The following is a 23066-nucleotide window of genomic DNA, read 5'->3' on the forward strand; positions in this document are numbered from 1 at the left end:
TCCCGCCTTCCCCGGGTGCTTCTGCCGCCGCGGCAGCTGAGCAGCTCGTTAGCCCTGACGAAGCAGCATCACCATGATGACAAGGACACCCCGCTGGGGCCACTCCGGGGAGCAGGAGCTGAACCAGCCGGCACAAGCTGCTTGGAGGAGCTGCTGGAAGAGCCAGTCCATCCCCAGCTCCTGTTGACCTGGTGCTTTCCAGGAGGAATCCATCCACCAGCACTGCATGCCTGCCTGTGCTGGGACAGCTCGGTGCCACGCTGGCCACACAAGTCCTGGGGCAGGTCCCAGTGCCACAATGGCCACACAAGTCCCGGTGCAGTGTCCAGGCTGACCAGCAGCCGTTTGTTTTGTAATTGATGGGGCGGTGGCGACCCGGCGCGGGTGAGTGACTGCGCTGGCCGGCGACGGCGATGTTTTATCCGCCGGGGCTGGCACGGGTAATTTACTGTGCTCGGCAATAACATATTTCACTTCCCGTCTCCCAGATGAAGATTACTTGTGTTTGAAAGTGCCTGAACACACACTCAATTCTGCTTAAACGCTCGCAGCCAGCCGAGCGTGGCTGGGCCCTGTGCTGGGGTGGCACAGGGACGAGGAGGAGGACAAGGATGGGGACAAGGATGGGGACAAGGATGGGGACAGGCTGGAGCACGGCCGCTGCTCCCTCTGGAGCCACTCACAGCTCTGAGGAAAACCCCCACAGCGCCCAGCTCAGCAGCTGGAAATATTCCATCCACCTTCCGTGACATTTCATCTGGCCGGCCGAGGAGCTCCGTGGCATTTCCGAGAGGGGCTGGGGAAAGGTCAGGGGGTGGAAAAGGTTGGCAGGGTCGGTGCTCCTGCCTCATCCCGAGGCTGCTCCTGACCCCCCAGGACAACTGCAGCACCAGCACTGCATGGGCTGGATATCCCTGCCAGTGCTGGGATATCCCTTCCAGTGCTGGGCTATCCCCTCCAGTGCTGGGCTATCCCCTCCAGTGCTGGGATATCCATTCCAGCGCTGGAATATCCATTCCAGTGCTGAGATATCCATCCATTCCAGTGCTGGGATGTCCATTCCAGTGCTGGGATATCCATTCCAGTGCTGAGATATCCATTCCAGTGCTGGGATATCCATTCCAGTGCTGGGAGTGCCACATGCAGTTCTGGCATGCCCGAGCCACCTGAGAGATGAGCCAGCATGGGCAAAAAGGGGTTTTGTGTGCACCCCCAAAAGCTCCCAGTGAGGGAGGGAGGGCAGGAGCTGGGGCTGCAGGGGTGAGAGGCTCAGAGCAATGGGGACATGGCAGGGCTGTGCTGCCAGGGCTGGATCCCATCCAGCTCCTTCTCTTGCCATCAGCTCCAGGTGGGCTCTGGGGGTGTGGAAGCCCAAGGCTGACCCTGCTGACCCCTGGGTGAGGTGCTGCTGCTCCTCCTGCTGGTGCTGGCACAGTGCTGGCACGTCCCCAGCGTTCCCGGCACGGCGCTGCCGTTAATGGATGCTGATGTGTCACCCAGCCCATTTGTCTTCATTTGGTGCCAGCCGGCGGCTGCGGGGACGCGCCAGGCCTGGGCACAGCGCCCTGCAGCAGCAGGATGGGGGATGGCACGGCCAGCACAACCAAAAGTGGATGTTGAAGTCCATTCCCAGTGAAAATTCCTGGTCACTTTGCAGATGAGGACTGCCAGCCTGAGACCCCTTGTTTGGGGGAAAGGGACACTTTCCTTGTTTGTGGCACGACCTCTGTGTGCCACCATGCCTGCTGTGGCACACAGATGTATCCTAGGGGAGTTGGGCATGGATTTGGGGGCACAGCAAGGCAGGGACCAGATGGGCTGGCCCAAAGGTCTCTCCAGCCCCCTACGGCCACCATCATCCTCCTCAGTGAGGGATGGCACCGTCACCACCGTGTCCCACCAGATTCCGGGATGGAACCTCTCCGCTGGAGCTGGGTAATTTCTGATTAAGGATTACTGTACCATCGGCTTCGGTTTGATTGCAGATGTTTTTAATTATATCGTATAAGATTGTGTTATGTAATTGCATTTATCTGATTGAAGCCTTAATTGTAGGATTTCATAGTGGTTTGACTGGGTAAATACACCGTCGCGTCTGTTGTCCCCCACCGAAAATTAGGTGCTTCATGTCTTTATTGCATTATCCTGGAGAGGAGCTTAAATTGGGAAGGAAGGAATTAGGAGAGAGAGAAGAAAGGAAAGGCGAGTTTGTCATAGGATCACAGAATCCTGGAATGGTTTGAGTTGGAAGAGACCTTAAGGATCATCTTGTTCCAACTCTGTGCCATGGACACTTTCCACTAGAGCAGGTTCCTCTCCATGAGGAGAAGATCTTCTTTCTCTTCCCAATCCCAGAGATCATGGTCCCCTTCCCACCTGGGCTCTGGAAGCACCAGCACCCCCCAGAGCTCATCCCAAACATCCCCTCCAGCTGGATATCCCAGGGGCAGCCTCTTTTCCAAAAGCAGGTGAGGGATGGCAAAAATTCCTATTTCCATTGATACACAGCAAAATAATTGGAAATGTCCCCACCTTAATTCCCTCAAATAAGCATTAATGAGCTGCTGGCAAGGGGGAATCTGAACTGCACCTCCCACCCTCGGGATGGGGGGATCTCTGCACCTCCCCCTGGCGATTAAAGGGAGGTTTGGGGGTTTTGTGGGAGCCTTTTTCCCGGCTGTAATCCGCAACATGTGGTTCACACGGAGCCTCCTGCCTAATGGGTTTAGGATTACGGGAATATGCGCAAATCCAGCGGCTCGCTGTCACTCTGCTGGGCGCACTAAGGTGATTTCATTAGGATTTAGGTTTAGAGAAAAGTCTCTCTCTCTCTGTGTCTCTGTCTCTCCCCCCGCCCCTTCTCTCCCCTTAATATTATTTTTATTCAATTACATCAGCAATTCATGAAACTTCAAAGCCGTTTCATCAGCGCAACCCGAACGCTGCCGGATTGCGCTTGAAAGGGAGGGAAGAGGAGGAAAACATAAGCTGCTGCTTTAATGGAATTACTGAGAGGGGCTTTTTAATTAAAAACAAAGGTTGGGCTGAGGTCTATCCATAATTCAGTGCCGCTGGATGTAATATCTGCCGGTGGTTTAATTTTAATAAATGTATGTATTATTAACGGTGGGATCTATATTTTCCAAGCCCAAGGAAGGCCCAGCTGTTCCAAGGGCCAGCTGTTCCCAAGGAACGGTTCTTGGTGCCACAGGGGGCACGAGGGGACACTTGGTGGCCACGGGGCAGAGGATGGGGACGGGGATCCTCCAGGTGACCCCCCGGTGCCACAGGAGCTGTCACAGCCCTGAGTTAATTACCAGCTGCACCTGCGTGGGTTATTCAGGCAACTCCAACCCCTCTTTTTGATGATTTACTCTTAATTAGCCTTTATTAATGAGATGTGACCTCACCCAGCGAGCTGGTTCCTCGCTGCCATCTGCCCGTCCCGCCCTGGGGTGGGACAGCGCTGTCCCCAAGGCCAGGAGCAGCCAGGCAGGGGCTGAGGGGACGGTGACATGCAGCGATCCACGAGGGATCCTCATCCCTGCGCCGCTCCAGCGGGATGGCACCCACCCCCCACCCCCTGCCAGCCTGCTAATAAAAACAAATTAACTTGTAGCAGCGTTAATTTCCCCACATCCATCCATCCCGGCCTCATTACCAGGGCGATCCCAGGAGCCGAGGGTTCGGGCAGATTGTAATGAGGAGCATGCGGTAGTAAAAGTCTTTCTAATAGGATTTATTTACTGTAATTGTGATTCGAGGCACAGTGCCATCCCCCCGGCCGGCCGGGAGGAGGGGGCGTGGGGCTGAGGCTGGAGCTCGGATCGGGATGGAGCTCCCTGAGGGGTCTGGAGGGTCCTGCTGGACCAGCAGGGGCTGTCCTGGCACAGCCACCCCTGTCCCTTGCTCCAGCAGATGTTTCCTGGAGAATGGACAGCACATCCCACTTCCCAAGCATCCCAACAGGACCTGCCGGGCAGGTGGTGCCTCCTGGTGCTGCTCACACATTCCAGGGTTTCCCACCAGAGCTGGGATTCAGGGGCTGCTTCCGTGGCACATCTCCATCCTCTTGAGCAGAGGCAGTGTGGAGATTTGGGAGGTGAGGCTGCTCCTTGGGATGCTCAGGGTCACCACTCCTGCTCCTTGGAATGCTCAGGCTTTGCTGGGATCACCACTCCTGCTCTGGTTTGGCTTCTCCACACACACAGCACTGACACCCAGATCCCTTCTCCCGGCTGATCCCGATGCCAGGATCTGCAGCATCTCCAGCACTCATCCCGGACACTTGGAACGCTCCTCCCGGGGTCCCCAAACCTGCTGGGAGTCCCCAGAGGAGGGAGCAGAGCCGGGAGAGCTTTTCTCTCCGCTCACACTTCATTATTGTTGCTAAGGAAACCTCTTGCCAGGATCTCGCCTGGAACACGTCTGCCTCGGCGGGGCCGCACATCCATCTCTCCCCAAGTGCCCTGAGAGCCGGAGCCGCCGCAGACAAAGGCGGGGATGAAGGCGGAGGCAGCCCCGGGACCACCGCTGCGGCTTTGAACCTGCGGGATGCGCCGCACGGGAAAAGTTGTCAGGGATCGTACAGAGACAAAACAAAAAAATCCCAGTGGAATTTGGGATTTGCTGCTCCGTAGGCAGCGGGGTCAGGAGTTTGCGGCCAATGCTCTGCGGCAGGATGAGCAGGGACACCGGGATGGATCATCCCGCTCCCGTTCCGGCCCATCATTAATTTTTGTTGCTATTTTATGGACGGGACTGGTGCTCCCGGCCCCGTGTCCCCACCTCGTTCCCAGCTAACGCTTCCCACTGTAGCGAGACGAGTTCCCATCGTTCAGAATGAGCGATTCCCGCATTGATTTGCAGCTTCCTTTTGATGCAGCAAGAATTTATTCCTCGGGAAAGCTCTTTCTGTAGCCATCAGGGATTATTGATGGTGTTGAACTCGCTGGCTGCCCTCTGGATTGCAGCCGGCCCTGGAGCTCTGTGGTGCCCATGGATGGTGGGGGCAACAGGGATGTGTGACTTTTGGGGGGGATGCAGCCATGGTCTGAACTGCTGGGAATTGGGAAAAATATTAACAGGGCTGGGATGGCCTCAAAGCAACGTGGTGGGCACAGCACTGACCAAACCTGGTGCTGCTGTGGCACCAGAGTGAGCTCAGGGCACACGTGGCTCCATCCTTGTCATGGTCATGCCATGAGCCCCTTGTGTGTCCCACACAGCTCTGCAAGGCCCCCGCGGGGTGGGAGCAACATCTGAGCACGACTTTCAGGTGGGAATGGAAGGAAAGGGCCTGGGAATGCTATGTAGGGTATTCCAGGACACCTGGAATGCCCTGCATGGCACTGCTAGGCCCTTTCTCCAGGTGTGGTGGCTCCTGCAGCTCCCCAGGGATGCTCCCAAAGCCTTGGCAGTGCCTGGCCCTAGCAGGGTCTCTTTTCCGTCCTGGACAGGACAGTCCCAGCAGAGCACAGCAGCGTGCCAGCCCAGTGCCCTGCACCCTCCAGAACCCCCCAGAGGTGCCTTCTGTCCCACCCTTGCCAAGCCACTACCTCCGCTTCTCCTCTTTCCCCCCTACACTCCTCATTAAAGAGAACACCGCAGATTTCCCAGCCTGTCTCTCTCGCGGTTCTATATTGAAAAGGCTAAATGATATGCTGACACCTTAATTACACCCCATTGTCACAATGCAGCGTGGCAGTGGTGTGAGTGATATGAGAAGAAAGGGCTGCGGCGTGCGTGGCAGCTCCTTTGATTCGCGCTGGCAGGTTTGGGAGCGACACAACCGGGGGCTCGCGCCAGCGCCACCGTCACCCGCGTCACCCCTGGCACGGCACGGCTGCTCGGGGGGACACCGTGGTGCCACCGCCATGGGGACACCCAAGGATGAGCGATGTGGTCAAGCCAAGTGGGTGGCCACGGTTCGTCCCCACTCTGTCCCTGCTCTGTCCCCACCGAGGGCACGGGAGGCCGCGGCTGGCGGCAGCGCCGAGGTTCCCTCCTTGGCACAGACCCCAGCCAGGCAGAGCTGTGCCAATTAAACGCCGGCTGCTGATTAGCGGGGGCTGGGGAATTCGCTGTGCCGTGTTTGGGAAATCAGCGTCACCCCAGCGAGCGAGCGGTGGCAGCGCTGGCTCCCGGCCATCCCCGAGCCGGGTCCTCCATCCATCACCAGGGGCTGGTGACAGTGACAGCAGTGGCAGTGGCACTCTGTGCCCTGCTAGAAACAGTGCCCTTCTCCTGTTGATTTGCCTCCAGTCCCTGTTGGCACTGATGTCACACACACGGTTGGTGGCTCTGCAGGCCCCTCGTGGTCCCTGATGGGTGTTGGGGTCCCCGAGGCTGGGTCGGGGTGCAGATGGAGCCTGGCTGTGCCTTCTGGGGGTGTGGGACCCCTCCAGCTCTGTGGAGGAGCAGCTCCTGCCATGGGGGTCTGGCTGTACCCAACAGGAGGGTGCAGTGACATCCCTGTCCCTTGCTGTCCCCACTGTCCCCTTTCCCTGCCATGGGGGTCTGGCTGTACCCAAAGGGAAGATGCAGTGACACCCCTGGCTGTCCCCACTGTCCCCTTTCCCTGCCATGGGGGTCTGGCTGTACCCAATAGGAGGGTGCAGTGACACCCCTGGCTGTCCCCACTGTCCCCTTTCCCTGCCATGGCTGCAGGGCTGAGCTTTGCTCCCTGTGCCACCTTCCCACAGTCAGGGTCGTTTCTGCTCCTCCTCACACCACTGCTCTGAAAGTGGCAGCACAGGTGGCACATGGGCAGTGCTGGTGGCACACATGGCCTGTCCCTCTGTCCTGCGCCTCATCCCACGAAGGTGGGAGAGAGGAAAGGGAGAAGCCAGGCAGTGTTTGCCGTGAACGAAAAGTCGCCTTTTAAAAGGACACGATGTGTGAACAGCCATCAAACAGGCAGAGAGGCACTTCCCCAAATGCATCCAGCAAATGCGTTTGTTTTGGAAAATGCCATCCCAGGGGAGAGGGAGCGAGTTCCAACAACTGGAAAAGCCTTTGTAGGATCCACAGCGGAGCTGCTCACACTGCTGGGCTGGCAGCTCCCCCAGAGGGCCCCGAGTCCCCAAACCCTGTCCCAGCTCCCTGTCCCTGCTCCCTCTCACTGTTCTGTGTCCCCATTCCACATCCCAGCTCTGCGTCCTTGTCCTGTGTCCCAGCTCCATGTCCCAGCCCATTCCCCATCCCAGCTGCATCTTCCTGCTCTGCATCCCTGTCCCATGTCCCCATCCTGTGTCCCTGCCCTGTGTCCCAGCCCTGCAGACATGGGTGGCTGAAGCTGTTACTGCAGAGCAGAGATTCGTGTTCCACCTCCATGTGCCCTCCTGGACAAAGCCGTGCCGTGCCAGGCCGTGCCAGGGGCACGCAGCATTCCCAGGGCAGTGGGTGCAGACTGCGAGAGCCTCAGGTGGGGCCAGACCCGCGCCGGCACCGCCGGGAAGGATCCAGGAGCCAATTTACATGCAAATGTCCTTATTAATCAAGGACAAGAGGAGGAATGAGCAGGAACCCCCCAGCACAAGGGCAGAGGCTTTTTCACCGGATGCTTTTCAAAGTTGCTAATGAGGCATCAGCAGCTCTTTTCAGAGCCAGATTATTTGCTGTCTGGATTCTCCAGCGATCCCGTCTCCTCCGCTTCCAGCATCACCCAGCCTGTCCCCAGCCTGTCCCCATCCTGTCCCAGCCCAGCCCGGCTGGAACACCGGGAACAGGAGGAAAACAGGGATGTGGCGGCCTCGGTTGCAGTGGAAGGATAAAACCCCTGAAGGGGCCGAGCCGTGAGCACCTGAACCTGCAGAACCGGGTCCTGCCCCAGGATCACTGTCCTCAGGTGTCCCCAGGTGTCCCCATCACCCCTGAGACATCCCCCCGCATCTCCTCCTGGAAAAAACCCTCCCTGGAAACCCACTCTGTGTCCACCTGGGGATGTCCCTGTGTCCCCCGGGGTGGGACAGGGACCCTGTGGGGGACACGGGGCTCCGTTCCCTGCCCGGCCACCCCATTCCCTCTCCTCGGGGTTTGTTCCCGGCGGGGCTTTGTCTGCCGCCCTTAATCTGATTTGGTGCAGTTCAGGCGTGGGAGCCCTGGGAGGGGAGGGGGAGAGCGAGCCAGGGGGGCTCCAGGGGGGTCTCAGAGGCCCGGGGGGGAAAAACCTCAGTGGGAGATTTGGGGGGACCCCCGGGGTTGTTCTCCCAGTGTGGCTGAGTTTGGTTTGCACCCTGAGATGGAGGGGCTGCAGAAAAACTGGGGGAAAAAACCCCAAAAAATTGGGAAACTGGGACATGAACTGGGGTTGTAGGACACTCATCCCATCCCACCCCCAGCCATCCCTGTGGTCCCACATCCAGGGGTGACACTGTCCCTGTCCCTGCTCCCAGCCCTGGAACGGGATCTGCCAGCTGTGCAGGCAGGAAGGATTTGGCACCTGGCATGGGCTGAATCTGCCTGGACTGAGGGGCTGGGGACACTCAGGACGCCTGAGGAACTCACCTGGCACTCACAGGGCAGCAGGGATGGCTCTGCCCTCCCATCCCTGCCCCTTGTGCCCTGGAGAGCATCCAGCAGCCAGGATTTCATGGATAAAACCCTGGGATTGCTCCGCGTCCATCCTGCTGTCCTCGCCCAGCTCTGCTGCGAGGCAGAGCAGCATTAAAAACCACTAATAGGACACGAAAGTCATCAAAATAAAACAGACTTGTTGGGGTGACTCCCCCTGCGCAAACAAACGCTGCCTGATTCAATTAACGGGGCAGTTAAGCAGATAATATTGTTAAGCAAAGCAAAACAGCCTTTTGATGTGTTAATCATCCTCGTGCCTGGAAAAAGTCACCGAAAGCAGAGAAATCTGGGCCCCCATTTGAGGGGAGGCAGCGGCACGGGGGTGGCAGGAGCGGGGTGGGGATGATGGGGTGGGATGGGGATGGAGCATGGATGGGGATGGAGCAGGACCCGTGTGCCATCATCCCCCACCTCTGCATGTCATCCACGTCTCTGATTTTATTTCGATTTCATTTAACTGAGGCAATTTCTGAGCAGCTCCGCGTTCTGTGGCGTTTTCCTCTGGAATTTTATGCAATTTCCCAGTGGGAAAGAACCAATATTGGAGATCTCGGGCAAAACCTGCCTCTGGCTTCCTCCAGAAGAATAAAATGAAATGGGGGATGTGCAGAGCAGAATCTGGAGCATCCAGGGGATATTTCAGCCTCGGTGGGTGAACGCTGGATCTCGCAGCTCCCAGGAGCATTCCCTCCTATTCCTCCTCAATCCCACCGGGAATCTCAGCCTTGGGAATGGAGGCGGTGAGATGGGGGGGATGCAGGGAATGTGGGATTGTTCCTCTCCCGGGAATGCTGCAGCGGGCTCACCCCAGAGGAGCTCTGAGCATCCTTTTAGCACCCCTGGGAGTGATTCTGGAGCATCTCCCTGCCCTGGGGCTGGAATGGGGATGGGATGAGTGGGACAGAACCCTGGCATCGCTCCCCCTTCTGCTGTTAAAGCCAAAATACGAGGTGGGTGCTAGGTGCTGGGTAAAATGCTGGGAAAATCGCTCACAAAGTCAACAGAAAGTTTATCCAAATCATCCCCACTGCAAATCGCCTCTGGATACGAACTTGTGAGTGGTTCTGGAGCAGTTCCCCGATTCCACAGGAGCCAAAGGCACAGGTTAGCGGGATCAAAGGGATCCCATGGGAACCAGAAATCGCTCCAAGGGGGCTGGGTGGGCGCTGCTCAGCGCCAGCCACATTCCCATCACCCTCCCAGCAGCAGCAGGAATTGAATAATTGATGCCATTTGAATAACACTGGGATTTGTAACCGTGCTGAAACTCGCAGACAGGGAGGCTGCAATCAAAAGCTGATGGCAAACACTTGTTCCTGTGCAGGTGGGGACGGTGCCATCACTCCATCACGGCGCTGGGGCTGGATTTTGGGCACCCTCCTGCACCATCGAGCTGCGTTTGCTGAATGATTTCTCCAGGAATCACATTGAGCTCGACAATAAATCCTTCCGTGGGTGTCCAGCCAGAGCCCCCCGCTCCTGCCCCTGAAGCTGCTTTTGGGGAGTGGGTGATGGAGGGGCAGAATTCCTTTTGGAAAACCAAGGGAGGAGTTTTTCCCGGTGATGTCTCTGAGCCCTCACATCCCTTTACACCTTCTTGGCTTCACCTCCAGGCCCTGGCGCTGCCGATGTGGGGCTGGAGCCGCCCCAGCTCCCCTCGGGAACGCCGGGGCTGCTCCCCCTCTCGGCCCCGTTTAATCCCCGCCATAAAAAACAGCACAAAAGACTTTGTGAAGTTCCCGAGCAGCCTCCAGGCACTGTTTGTGAAGAGAGTTATTAAATTGATTTTTTTTCCCCCTTTACATGCTCAATGAACATTAAAATTAAAGTTCTGCTCAGTGTCACCCTCCGGGGCGAGGAGGAGCTGCAGTGGAGCAGAGGTGAGCTGTGCCCATGTGCCAGGGCTATGCCAGGCTGGAGGGTGATCCTGGCACCACCGAGTGGGATGGGAGGGGATGGAGAGGAGGCATTGCAGCCCTGAGAGCTCCCAGGAGCAGCAAAGGTGAGGAAATGCTGGGAGCCAGCCCTGGATTGAGGGATGTCACAGAGGGTGGCAGTGCCAGGGTAAGGGGAGGATGCCAGGGATGGTTGGAGCCTGTTGGCACGGTGGGAATGGGTCACAGATGCCATGGGGGGACAGGGTGGGTGGTTAGACAGTGGTTCCACTGCTGGCCCTGCCCCGGGGCACATCTGGGGCTGCTCAGGGCGGGTTTGGCAGCATCAGCAGCTCAGGGCACATCTGGGCACTGATGCTCAGGGCAGGTTTGGCAGTGTCAGGAGGGAGGTCTGCAGGAGGTGACAGTCCCCCTGTCCTGCTGGGGGGGCCTGGAGGATGCTCCCCATGGCCACCCCTTCCTGCTCCTCATCCCCATCCCTCCCCCTCCCAGCCCAGCCCCAAGGACTGGCATCATTGCCTAATTTAGAAAAATGACAGGGAGACGGTTTTCCACTGACACAGTCACTACTGAAAATTTACTTCAAGGTTCATTGTTGGCAATGTCAAAAGTGATGAAAACCAATAAAAAGAACCAGCACAGCATGAATGTCTGGGTGACAGCCCGCGGGGGGGGGCCCGCCCCAGCCCCCTCGCCGCAGCCTGAGCCTGTACAGATAAAAGGTAATTGAAATGTTAGTTCCATTAATATTTCAGCGTGCCCCACATCTGACAGCAGTGCTCCTCACACGCTCCCAGCCCTGCCTCTTTGCCTGCTGGGGGTGGAGGTTTCCCACAGCCCCAGCCTGGCGTGGGCTGGGTGGCACCGTGGGTGTCCCCGAGTGTCACCTGTGTCCCTGCATTGATGCTCACAGTGCAGGGATGGTCCTGCAGGAGCTTGGAGTCACCCTGGCATTGAGGGCAGGAGGTGGGAGGTGGAGGTTTGTCACAGACCCAGCCCGGCATGGGCATTGGGCAGGGCAGGGTGACACTGGCCCGTGTCCCCTCAGAGCTGGGGATATTTGGATATCCCAGCAAGATATGAGGTTTTGTACCTGCCCCAGCTCTGGCTGCTCTCACAGCCTGGAGTGTCACATTGCCCCGGACACAGAGAGTGTCCCTGAGCAGCCCTGGGTGTCCCTGGGTGGCACTGGATGTCCCTGCGTGGCACTGGTGTCCCTGAGTGGCACTGGGTGTCCTTGAGTGGCACTGGATATCCCTGAATGCCACTGGATGTCCCTGAGTGGCACTGGGCATCCCTGAGTGGCACTGGAGTGGTGTCCCTCCATCATAGGATGCTCCAGTCCTACAGGAGATTGTGGTCACTTCAGCAGGTCAGAGATGGGCAGAGGCAATTTTGGCCACCACTGGCATCTCTCACACCATGCAGGGCACATGTCACAGGGGCACAACTTACATGGGCACAACTTACATGGGCACATCTCTCACAGGCACATCTCACATGGGCAAAACTTACATGGGCACATCTCTCACAGGCACATCTCTCACAGGGCACAAATTACATGGGCACACCTCCCACGGGCACATCTCACACCCTGCAGGACATGTTTCACAGGGGCACAACTTACATGGGCACAACTTACATGGGCACATCTCTTATGGTCACACCTCTCATAGACACATCTCACAGGGGCACATCTCTTACGGGGCACAACTTACGTGGGCACACATCACAGGGGCACATCTCTCATGGGCACATCTCACACCCTGCAGGGCACATCTCTCATGGGCACACCTTACATAGGCACACCTCTCACAGGGGCACATCTCTCATGGGCACATCTCTCACGGGCACACCTCACATCTCACATCTCCCACAGCGCATCCCCCCCTCCCTCGCTCCGACAGCGCCGTTTCATCTCTCCCCGCGCCCGCCTCGCCGCATCCTCATCTATATCAAAGCATCAGGCAAATTAAATTGTTTGCAAAGCACCGTCTGCGCGTCTGTTTTATTCCTGCTTTGGGAGAACACGACGCCGCCGCCGCGGCTGTGCCATTTTGTTGAGTTTTCCCTGTAATTCCTGTTCAAAGCGGCGCCGCGGCCCCGCGCTCCCTCCGCATCAAAGCGCACCGGGAGCTCGGGGGGGCTGCATGGGGATGGGTGCGGGATTCTGCGGGAAATGTGCCATTGTCATTGAAGGGATGGGATGGGGAGGATGGGGAGAAATCCCGGGCTAAGCATCCCCTCAGGGTGACAGCACCGAGTGGTCCCTCAGGAGAGGGAGGAAGATGCTCCTGGCTATTGGAATATTACCAATATAGCCGAGATGTGTCTGAGCTTGTCTGGCCTTTGGTGCTGAACCAAATAGTGGAAATAGTAGTGTTTCACCCCACAGACACTTTTGGCTGGCTGGGTGTGTGGTGTTTCACCCCATTTTTGGCTGGCTGGGTGTGTGGTGTTTCACCCCACAGACACCTTTGGCTGGCTGGGTGTGTGGTGTTTCACCCCACAGACACTTTTGGCTGTGGGTGTGTGGTGTTTCACCCCACAGACACTTTGGGCTGGCTGGGTGTGTGGTGTTTCACCCCACAGACACTTTTGCCTGGCTGGGTGCTGCACTGGGCCCGTGGGGACAGGTCCAGGCCTGCAGGAGCTCTGGTGGTGCTGGGATGGAGATTCTCGCTATAACAGGGGTTGCTCCTCAGGTTTCCCTCTGCTGGAGAAGCTTTAAGGCAATGGTGAAGGAAAGGAGTCGGTTCTGATGGAGGGTTTGGATCCAGAGCTTTATTCTGGCCCACAGGCCTCTGAATGCAGCCCCAGCTCCAACAGAACTCCCTGAGCCCGTGGTTGCTGCTCCTTTAACCCCGAGGAGAGGGGCAGGGAAGGGGTAGGGAGCCACCAAGCAGGTACAAGGGACAAAGGACACCTGGATGGCCCAATGCCCCCCCAGGGGTAAAGGGCATCCTGTGAATCTGCCAATCCCTTCTGGAATTCCAGTGCTGGGAGGGGACAGGAGAGGTGGCTGACACATCTGGGAGGGAATCTTCAGGGAAGGGACCCAGAGTTCTGAGGTAAACTCTGAAATTACAACGCAATACATGGCGATCTGGGAAGTGCCAGCCAGCCCTGGCTTGGGCACCCACTGATGCCCTGGACACAGAGAATTTGGGATGTCCCATCAGGATCCTTGGGATGAGCCCCAGATGCTGGCACAGCCCAGGGTCGCTCTCGTGTCGCCCCGGCCGCCAAAGCAAACAAACAAACCCAACACTCAACACTAAATTGTTTCCCATAAATCCTCAAATTCCCGCTGTGCTCTGCAAAAAAAAGCTTTTCTTCTTCTCCATTGACTGGTGGTGGCTGGAAACCACAAACCCCAGTGCTTGGGATGTTTGTCCCTGGCTCCACAGGAGCTGCAGCAGCAGGGAGAGGGCAGACACCAAAGTCACCTTTTATTGAATCTCAGCCCTTCCAGGCTGTTCCCTGCTGGGTTTTCACTCTTTTTCACTTTTATGCCAGAAGGATTGAATTCAAGTTGACTTTTTTTTTAATGGGGTGGCAAATCCAGCGTGCACCCAGATGGGGAATGCCTGGATCCAGGCCTGGCCATGGGCACCTCCCTGCTGGGGGCTGGGGGGGATTATTTGTGTTGGCAAAAAAGCAGATTAAAAGCCCAGAGAGGAATTCTTTGCCACTGAATTGCAGACATGCTGCGTGCAGCAGGAGCTGCTGCAGTTGTCTTGGTCCTGAGCCACGGTAATTGTATTCTATGAAATATTTATTCATTTTCATTTCAATTTCATTTCCAACATGTATTTCCTATAAAATGATGTGGGGGGAAAGGGAAAAAAAGAAAAAGGGAAAAAAAAAAAAAAGAAAAACCCTTCCTGGATGCATTTATCATCATCACAGGTTCCTTGGCAGAGCTCCCTGAAGGGGCACCGCTGGGCAGGACCACACAGGCTGCCAGGGCTGGTTTTTCTAAAAACTTTAAATGTCATTTTTCATTCTGGTGGAAGGTCATGGGAGATCTGGAAATGCTGGACATTCTGGAGCCCGGCTCCTGGGAATTGCATGGCACTGAATGGAGCAGAGGTGAGCACAGGAGCAGACACCTGTGGGTGATGAAATACACCTGTGCTGAGTAAAATACCCCTAAAATGCACCTATAACACACTGAAATATCCCTGTATGCACTAAAAGTGTCCTGTGCTCTCTAAAATACCTGTTTGTATCCTGAAATACACCTATATATACCAAAATATTCCTGTGCAGAGCAAAATACTCCTATACACACCAAAATGTTCCTGTGCACCCCAAAATATCCCTTTAGACACCAAAACATTTATGTCCACCCTAAAATCCCTTCCTGCAGACTCCTGGCTTGGTAACAATTTATACACCCCAAAATATCTCTATATACCCCAAAATACCCCTGCACACCCTGAAATATCCCTACACACCCTGAAATATCCCTTTAGACATCAAAATATTCATGTCCAACCTAAAATTCCTCCCTGCAGATTCCCGGCTTGGTGACAGTTTATACACCCCAAAATATCACTATATACCCCGAAATACCCCTATACACCCCAAAATACCCCTATAAACCCCAAAATATCCCTTAAGACGTCAAAATACTAATTTCCACCTCACAATCCCGCCCCGGGCTCGGTGCCAGGTAGGTGCCCGAGGGCATTTGGGTCACCTCCCTGTGCCAACCCTATCCATCCCCATCCCACCTCCTCTTCCACCCATCCCCATCTTTTTCCGGGTGATTGTTCCCAAGATCCTGGCCTGATAAACACTTGATTACTTCTCCTCCCAGCCCCGTGCCCGATTTGCATACAATAAATATCGCCCTCGGAGAGAGCCGAGCCCGGCTCATGCCTTATTTATGAGGGATAAACCCGGGATCGAGTTTGCATAATCAACACGTATTTAATTTGCGAGCTCTTCCACGCAGGTTCGGGCTCTAATCAGGCTCCGCTCGCCGCTGACAATCAGTGTGGAAATATCTTCATTAAGGCCTGGAAAGAGCCAGACCTGGAATGCCAGACCTGGAATGCCATGGTTCCCCTTCTTCCCCGCTCCCAGGAATTTCCCTTTGCTGCCTCTCTACACCAGATTATTTTTTTTACTCTAATTTGGTAACTCTCCTTCCTCCCGCATGCTAATATATGCAAAAACCACCGGGGCTCCTATTAAAATGCCATGAAAATCTAATGAAATTAATGTTGGCAACAAATATTACCTAATGGAAGAGCCTCCGGGAAAAGGAAAAAAAAAAAAACGACCGAGTCCAAATATATATTTGCACATATTTAAAGGCCTCTGTCAAGCAGTTTAGCTGCACAGTTTGGATGTTATTAAAAAGGAGGGGGAGGGAGCCCGGTGTTTTCCGAGCCCAGCACGAGTGGAAGGGCTTCCATGAGTTATATTTTTAATTTCAGTGGAAAGTGGAACTGGCGTGGCTGGGATGCTCTGGGTGCTCAGCCCAGGGCAGGGGTGGGAGCTGGGGTGGAAGGGGAGGTGAGCAGGGCACGCTGCATCCCATGGTGATCCTGGTGAGCATTCCATGTGTGCTGTGGGAGAATCACACCCAGTGGCTGTCCTGTTCAGAGAGCAGCACATCCAGAGGGTGTCCCACACACTGGGTATCCCATCCTACCTGGGGAGCATCCCATTCACTGAGCATCCCATTGAGTGAGCATCCAGTCCCATGAATATCCCACCTGTTGGGCATCCCATCCACTGAGCATCCCAAACATCAGGATTTGCTTCTGGGTTTGGTTTGACCACAGCATCCCAGAATTCCCACTTCTTTCTGGCCAAACCAGCACAGCTGTGTCCCACCCACCAAGCACCACAGCCAGGCACCATCCCACCTGGAGAGATTCCCATCCATCCACCCATTATCCATCCATCCATCCATCCATCCATCCATCCATCCATCCATCCATCCATCCATTCCATCCATCCCTCCATCCCATTCCATCCATCCATCCATCCATCCATCCATCCATCCATCCATCCATCCATTCCATCCATCCATCCATCCCATTCCATCCATCCACCCAGTGACCTCCAGCTCCAGCAGGGATTGCAGGGACCAGCAAGGTCCCTTCCTGATTCCTCCCAATTATCCCTGTTTATTAATTTGGGTGTTCACACTCCAAAGCCACCTGGCAGTGACAGCTCATTATGAGCTTATCTCTCACAGTGGCTACTCCTCGTGGGCAATTACAGCACCTCCGATTAATTCCTCTTTAAAAGAGCCCTGGCAGCCTCTAAATTCAAGATTTGTTGATAAAACCCCAAGACCTGACAGACAATATTCCCATTAATTATGTTACATTTGGGATTTTTTGCCAATTTACAGCAGGCACAGTGTGTTTTCCCTCCAGGCTCTGTAGAAGTGATTTGAAAGTCTCCATAAAAACATATCCTGGCCCAAAGTTTGGGGACAAGCTTGGAGCAACCTGGTCTAGTGCAAGGTGTCCCAGCCCATGGCAGGGGGTGGAACTGGATGAGTTTTAAGGTCCTTTCCCACTCAAACCAGTCTGGGATTCCATGATTCCATCACTGGTGGCTGGAAAACACCAGCATGGCTGATGGATGGTGCTGGGGGCTGGATGATGCCCCCATCATTGTGGTCCCACCTGTGGGACTCAGGACACCACCAGCAGGACAGGGCAGGAGGGGAAATGCCTTGAAATCCTGGGAAAATGAAAACTGGGCAAATGCACTTGTCCCTGTGGAAAAGAAACAACAGAGGTGGCAGCTCCCAAAGGCAAACGGCGTGGGAGGGGTTGAATCCAACCTTGGAGCACACAGATTTTGTGTTGGAAAATAATCCAGGAAAAAAACTGTGAAAAGTCAAAACAACTCAGGGTATTTGCTTGGAAATGTGAATATTTGGAATTTCTCTCTCTCTTTTTATTTTATTTTTTAAATTTTTTTTAATTTCAAGTTAAGCCTTTGCAAAAGCCTCCCCATAGTTATAGTCATATATATAAATATGAAGCTCTATTTTTATACCTCTATCAAAATGAAGCTCACTTTCATCCAGAAAAAAAAAAAACCACCAAAAATCAGAATTCCACTTGGGAAGCACCTGGATGAAAAGCTTTGAGCCACCTGACCTCAGAGCCCCCAGACCTCCCTGTGGTGAGGGGTTCACTCTTGATTTTAAAGCCCAATCCCCCCTGCTTTGCCCATCTCTCTTCCCAAGTCCAAAATAGCTCCGTTGGTATCTGCTTGGCTCTTCCAGAAAGGATTGTTCAATATTTCTCTGCGAGCTGTGGGATGTCTGCTGCTAGTGAGCACATTAAACAGGGGTATAAATTCGTAATGAGAGCCCTGAAATGAATGGCTCTTATCATTTATGGATGGAATAATTAAAGATACTGTACTTGGAGGTTTTACATGGGCCTGTAAATTGTCAGCCGTGAAAGCAGAGAATCAGGAGAGTTGGAACAAGCTCAGGTTGGGCAGTGGAGGTGGCACTTTGGTGCAGTCTGAGCTCAGGGACCCTGGAGGACACCAACGATGCTCTGGGGACATCTCCATCCCTAATTGTGCTCCCAACTTCCCAGCTCCCATAGAGAGCCAGCCCTGGCTGTCAGAATTTGAGGATTTGAGGTTTTTTGGTGACTTTCCTGCCCTTGGAAATCTCCTGCTGGCAGAGCCAGCCCTGGGGCTCCCACCTGCTGCTCCACCCTGGTACCCAGGGCTGTGAGGGATGCTCTGCTCCAGCATCCCTGGCTTTGGGATGGGATTCCCTGCCCAGCCCATGGGACACCCCATAGGGTGGTGGGTGCAGGGGGGAACACCAGCCCACCCAAGCCCCCAGGGTGCCCCAAGGGGCAGAACCACCTCTGGCAGCACCTCGTCCTATTTTAACTCCGATCATCTAAAATACTGTAACTATGGCAACAGCTGCAGGTGAGACTCATTACAGTTAATCCTCTAATTACTAACTACCTCTTCAATCAGTTGTAATTACTTTGGGGACACAGTTAACCTCTCATTAGAAACGCATGGCCACGTTTTACCAAAAGCACAAACAGTGACATGCCTGGTAATTTAGCACCGCGGCACTCAAGGCCACTCTCCGGCTTTTATGCCGGCACAATCTCATCCCTGTCATTAACCAGGAATGGTTGTCATGACAATTAATCATTCAATCCCTCATCAGCAACTTTTGCCAAATGTCACCCTGCTCTTGATCAAATGAGAAGGGAAAATTAAATGAATCAATTCAGCACCTTGGCATTTGTAACTATTTTTTTGGGGGGGCGAGGGTGGGATGTAAGTTGGCGGTGGCCCAGCAGCCACAAGTGCCACGCTCTGCCCATGTGTGGGGGGTCTGGGAACCTGGCCTGGGGTTGGGGTGCAGCTCTAGAACTTGGGGGTCATTCTGCATCCCTCAGGGCTCGTTGACCTGGCAGTCCAACCCTGCAGGGCCATGGTGGCACTGCCAGCTCCTGCTATGGCCACCCAGATGTGCTGTCCCCAGATGTGATGGCTCAGCCAGCCTGGTGACCTCCAGAGCTGAGCAGAGCGTCCCTTCCTCCACCTCTCCCTTCCTCTGCCGTGCCCCAATTTTGCAAACAATCCTCTCTCCGATAATTTTCCTTTTAAACCTGCAATTAGCTGGAGTCATTTGCTGCATGCAAATCCCAGCCCTTAATTACCAGCGCTAACCTTGAGCTGCGCTGGGGTTCCCAGCAGGCTCAGCCTCACGGCCCTGCCAGACCCCCCTGCAGTCCCCAGCCTGACTTTGGGGTTTACACGGGGTCAGGGGGCTGCTGTGGCTTTGTTCCCACAAAAAAATCTGTTGGGATCTCAGCTCTGACAGCTCTGTACCTTCCCCTGAGCCCTAGAAGAGGTTGTGGTGCCTCTGGTGGGGTACAAGACTCCCAAATACTCATGACAATGCTTAGGGCTTAATTTGTAATTTTGGGGGGCTGGGAAGGCACAAGGGGTGCTCACCCAGCTGCAGGGACCCCAGGGAGGTGGATTTGGGACGGCTGTGGGTCAGCACGGCCATGTTTTGGGGCAGAGGTTCATCAGTCTCTGGCACCCTGAGGCCACGTCTCATCCCAGAGGGGAGCTGACCCCATGGAGAGCATGATTTTGGGAGGATGCAGCCTCAATCCATGTGCTCTGTGACAGGAGGGGAGCCTGGGGAAAGGGAAGTTTTGCTGCCACTCGATTATAGGAGATTGTAAAATCGCATTAGGGAGGTTGGCATTTCAAGGCTGATGCGTTTGGACAGGGTGTCTCTCCCCAGCTCTGAGGGATCGATTATCCATCAGAGGGATGGAGGCTGGAGCTGGCACTGCACACAGCTCCCAGCTCCCATCAGCATCCACAGCCAGGCAGCCCAGGGACCCCCAGGGCCGGGGGAACCCCCAGGGCAGCTGGATCCAGTGTCCCCCCGAGCAGGGCAGGGAGAGGGGCCTTGGGAAGGTGCATATTCCTGTGCTGGAGAGTGCGATCTGGGAGTGAACAGCTCAGCCCACACTGCTTTAGTTGATAGCCCAGGTTGTGAATTCCTGTCCTGTTTGCTCACACCTTATGTCTCCATTCCTGCTCACAATCCTGCCTGGGTGACCCATTTGGTGCCAAAAACCCCTGGCACCAGCGCCACTTCCCTCAGTACCCTCACTGCCATGCCAGGACCAGGGCCCAGCTTGCTCCCCAAGTCAGGTGTGGCTGGGTGACACCGTTCAGTGTCACCTCCTTGGGATGATGGGGGAAGTGTCACTTTGCCATGGGCTCACTTCTTTCTGCTCCATGTCCCACCGCAGCCAGGATCTGGCGCCACTGGGGTGTGAGTGGGGATGTGGGGCTCCAGGGAAGGGGATAGTTGTTATTTTGGGGTGTCCTCCAAGGGCCAAATCCCCCTGGTTCCAGGGAAACACCAGACACCTCCAGCACAGCTCCAGGCACCATCAGCTGTGCTGGGTGCTGCCTCACCCTTCCCTTTCCGGCTATCCCAGCTACCCGTGAGCCCTTGATTAATTCCCTGAAACCTGCAGTGCGCAAATGAGTAATAATCCCAGCAGTGCTAATTGGTGAGCTGTGTCCTGACAAATTGATTTGAGCTGTGTTAACATGGCACGCCCGGCCGGCCCTGCACCCACTGCGCCGGGGTCACTCCGGCCTGCCAGGATTGGATCCTGGAGCCATGGCATGGATGGCTCCTTCCTCCCCATCTCCTGCCCACCTGGGGTGGCAAAGACTGGGGGTGAAGCCAGAGCAGCACCCAAAGCCCCCTGACTTTCATCTGGTTTGGTCCCAGGTGTTCTCTCCTCTGGACAGTGAGAGTTTCCAGAAGCTGGGCAGGAATCTGGGATGGGAATGGGGCAGAAATGGGGCAGGATCCCGGGGCAGGAGTGGGGCATGAACTGGGAAGGAGCCTGGGGCAAGAATAGGGCAGGAATGGGGCAGGAGCTGAGCTGGAGCCCAGCAGGAGCCCGGGGCTGCGCCGCTGCCGCTCGCTCTTGTCAATTCTTTATGGCGCTGCATCTTTAATAGCTTTACAGAGCCCATTTAATGTGCTCCCAGACATGAAGTGCTGTCTAATCAGCACATTTAGGAGAATTGCCCACATCCTGGTCTCGCTGCCATAAAACAGTGCCCACAGAAGCATCTGTAATTAATGTTTTTTTTCACTCGCTCTCTCTCTCTCCCACTGAATCAATTTATAAAGCGCGGACTTCCTCTGCGCTGGAGCTTTTAGGCTGTTTTACTCCGGCAGCCGAGGTGACTCGGCAGCGCTCGTCAATTAAGCAGCTGTGTATAATGGATGCTTCAGAGTAAAAAACACAGCCTGATTCCCAGAAATGATCAATGCGCATTTTTCTCACAAAAAAACCCAGGCTCGCACGTCCCCACCGGGCTCTGCTCAACCTCCCGGGCTCAGCGGAGCCACCAAAAGGGAAAGGGGGGGGTTGGAAAAGAGCCGCTCTCTGTGCCTGCTTTTGGAGTGGGAAATTAAAAACGGGATGAGAATTAAGGACAGAGATAATTAGTGTCACCCGCTGGGCAGGACATGCCTGTTGCCTCCCAGAGTGGGAGAAGTCACTCAAAGCCCTTTGCTGGGGCAACACATCAGTGTGATCACAGAGGGTGGGAGGGAGCGTTTTGGGACCCCCAGGGAGTTCTGTGAGGTGTCACAACCCCCAGCCATGGCCAGGGAAAGTTTGCAGGTTTTATTGCCGGAGGTGGCTTCTAATTGGGAAGAAGGAAATAAAACGGGAGTGAAAGTGGGGCTGGGCCGGCAGAGAGGGGCCAGTCACTCCCCTGTGCCCCATTTTGGGACACTTCAAAGCCTCCCGGCGCACAAAGGCGCTGCCTTTGCTCTGTGGCCGTGCGGATCAAAGCCCGCGGCGGGAGGGCACCGGCAGCGCACGCAAAGCTCAGCCAAGCATGGGCCCCCAGCCCCAGAGCCTGGAGCTGCCCAGCACCATCCAGAGCTGCCACCTCCTCCCTGTTCCCTTTCCTGTCCTTGGGACCAGGGATCCCTGCTCCCTTGGGATCCCCATTGCTGTGGGATGCAGCAGGAGCCAAGGCCTCCAGCACCCCACCACAGCCACCAGCCCAATGTGCGTGTCCCCATGTGTCCCCAGGTGTGGCACAGGGATCACCCCAGTGCTCAGCCCAGCACCAGAGATGCACAGAAAGCTCAGCCAAGCATGGGCCCCCTGGCCCCAGAGCCCAGAGATGTCCAGCACCATTCAGAGCTGCCACCTACTCCCTGTTCCCATGGGATTCCCACTGCTGTGGGATGCAGCAGGAGCCAAGGCCTCCAGCACCCCACCACAGCCATCAGCCCAATGTGGGTGTCCCCATGGGTGAGACTCGGCTCTCAGCACCATCCGCAGGGATTCAGGGCTGGGAAGCCACTCTGGGGTGATGAGATGGGGTCAGGAGTGTCCCCCCACACAAGGGCAGCCCCAGGTTTTGGCATCTCTGCTGGCACCCAGCTCTGGGAGGCCCAGCAGGACAGAGGCTGTCCCATGGAAACCTGCTCTGAAATGGAAAACTTATCATGGTGGTTAATTGGTTTTGAGCAAAGCCTAATTGGGATTGTACACCTGGGCACCGTGCTAGTTTCTGAGCCATAATTGGCCTCAAAACTGGGAGAGGGGGTGGCGTGACTGGGCTGTGAGAGGAGGGATGCTGGGGTGGGATGTGGGAGCACGTTCCTGGGGACACGGTGCTGCCAGCTGGGTGCTGGGAGCTGACTTCTAGACGATGGGTATTGGGAGCAGGGATCTGGGAGTGGGATGTGGGAGAAGGATGCCACAGGAGGTGGGGTGGTCCTGCCAACCCACTGGGCTTGGCAGCCCTCACATGGGAGCCCTGCCAGGCTCCTGCTATCCTGGAACAGCAAGGCTCTTGCCCAAGAGTGCTGTGCCTTTTCCAGGAGGGATTTTGGGGCTGGCTCCATGCAGAGCCCGGCTCGGGGGCACACAGAGCCTGATTTGCACGGTCCTGGTGTCACACAAAGGCAGAGCCGTGCTGATGGTGACGGATGTGCTGGCTTGGTCACTGAGCTGCCTCATCCCAGCCCCAAGC

This window comes from Zonotrichia albicollis, chromosome 18, assembly GCF_047830755.1.
Source record: "Zonotrichia albicollis isolate bZonAlb1 chromosome 18, bZonAlb1.hap1, whole genome shotgun sequence".
In the NCBI taxonomy this organism is placed as follows: Eukaryota; Metazoa; Chordata; class Aves; order Passeriformes; family Passerellidae; genus Zonotrichia; species Zonotrichia albicollis.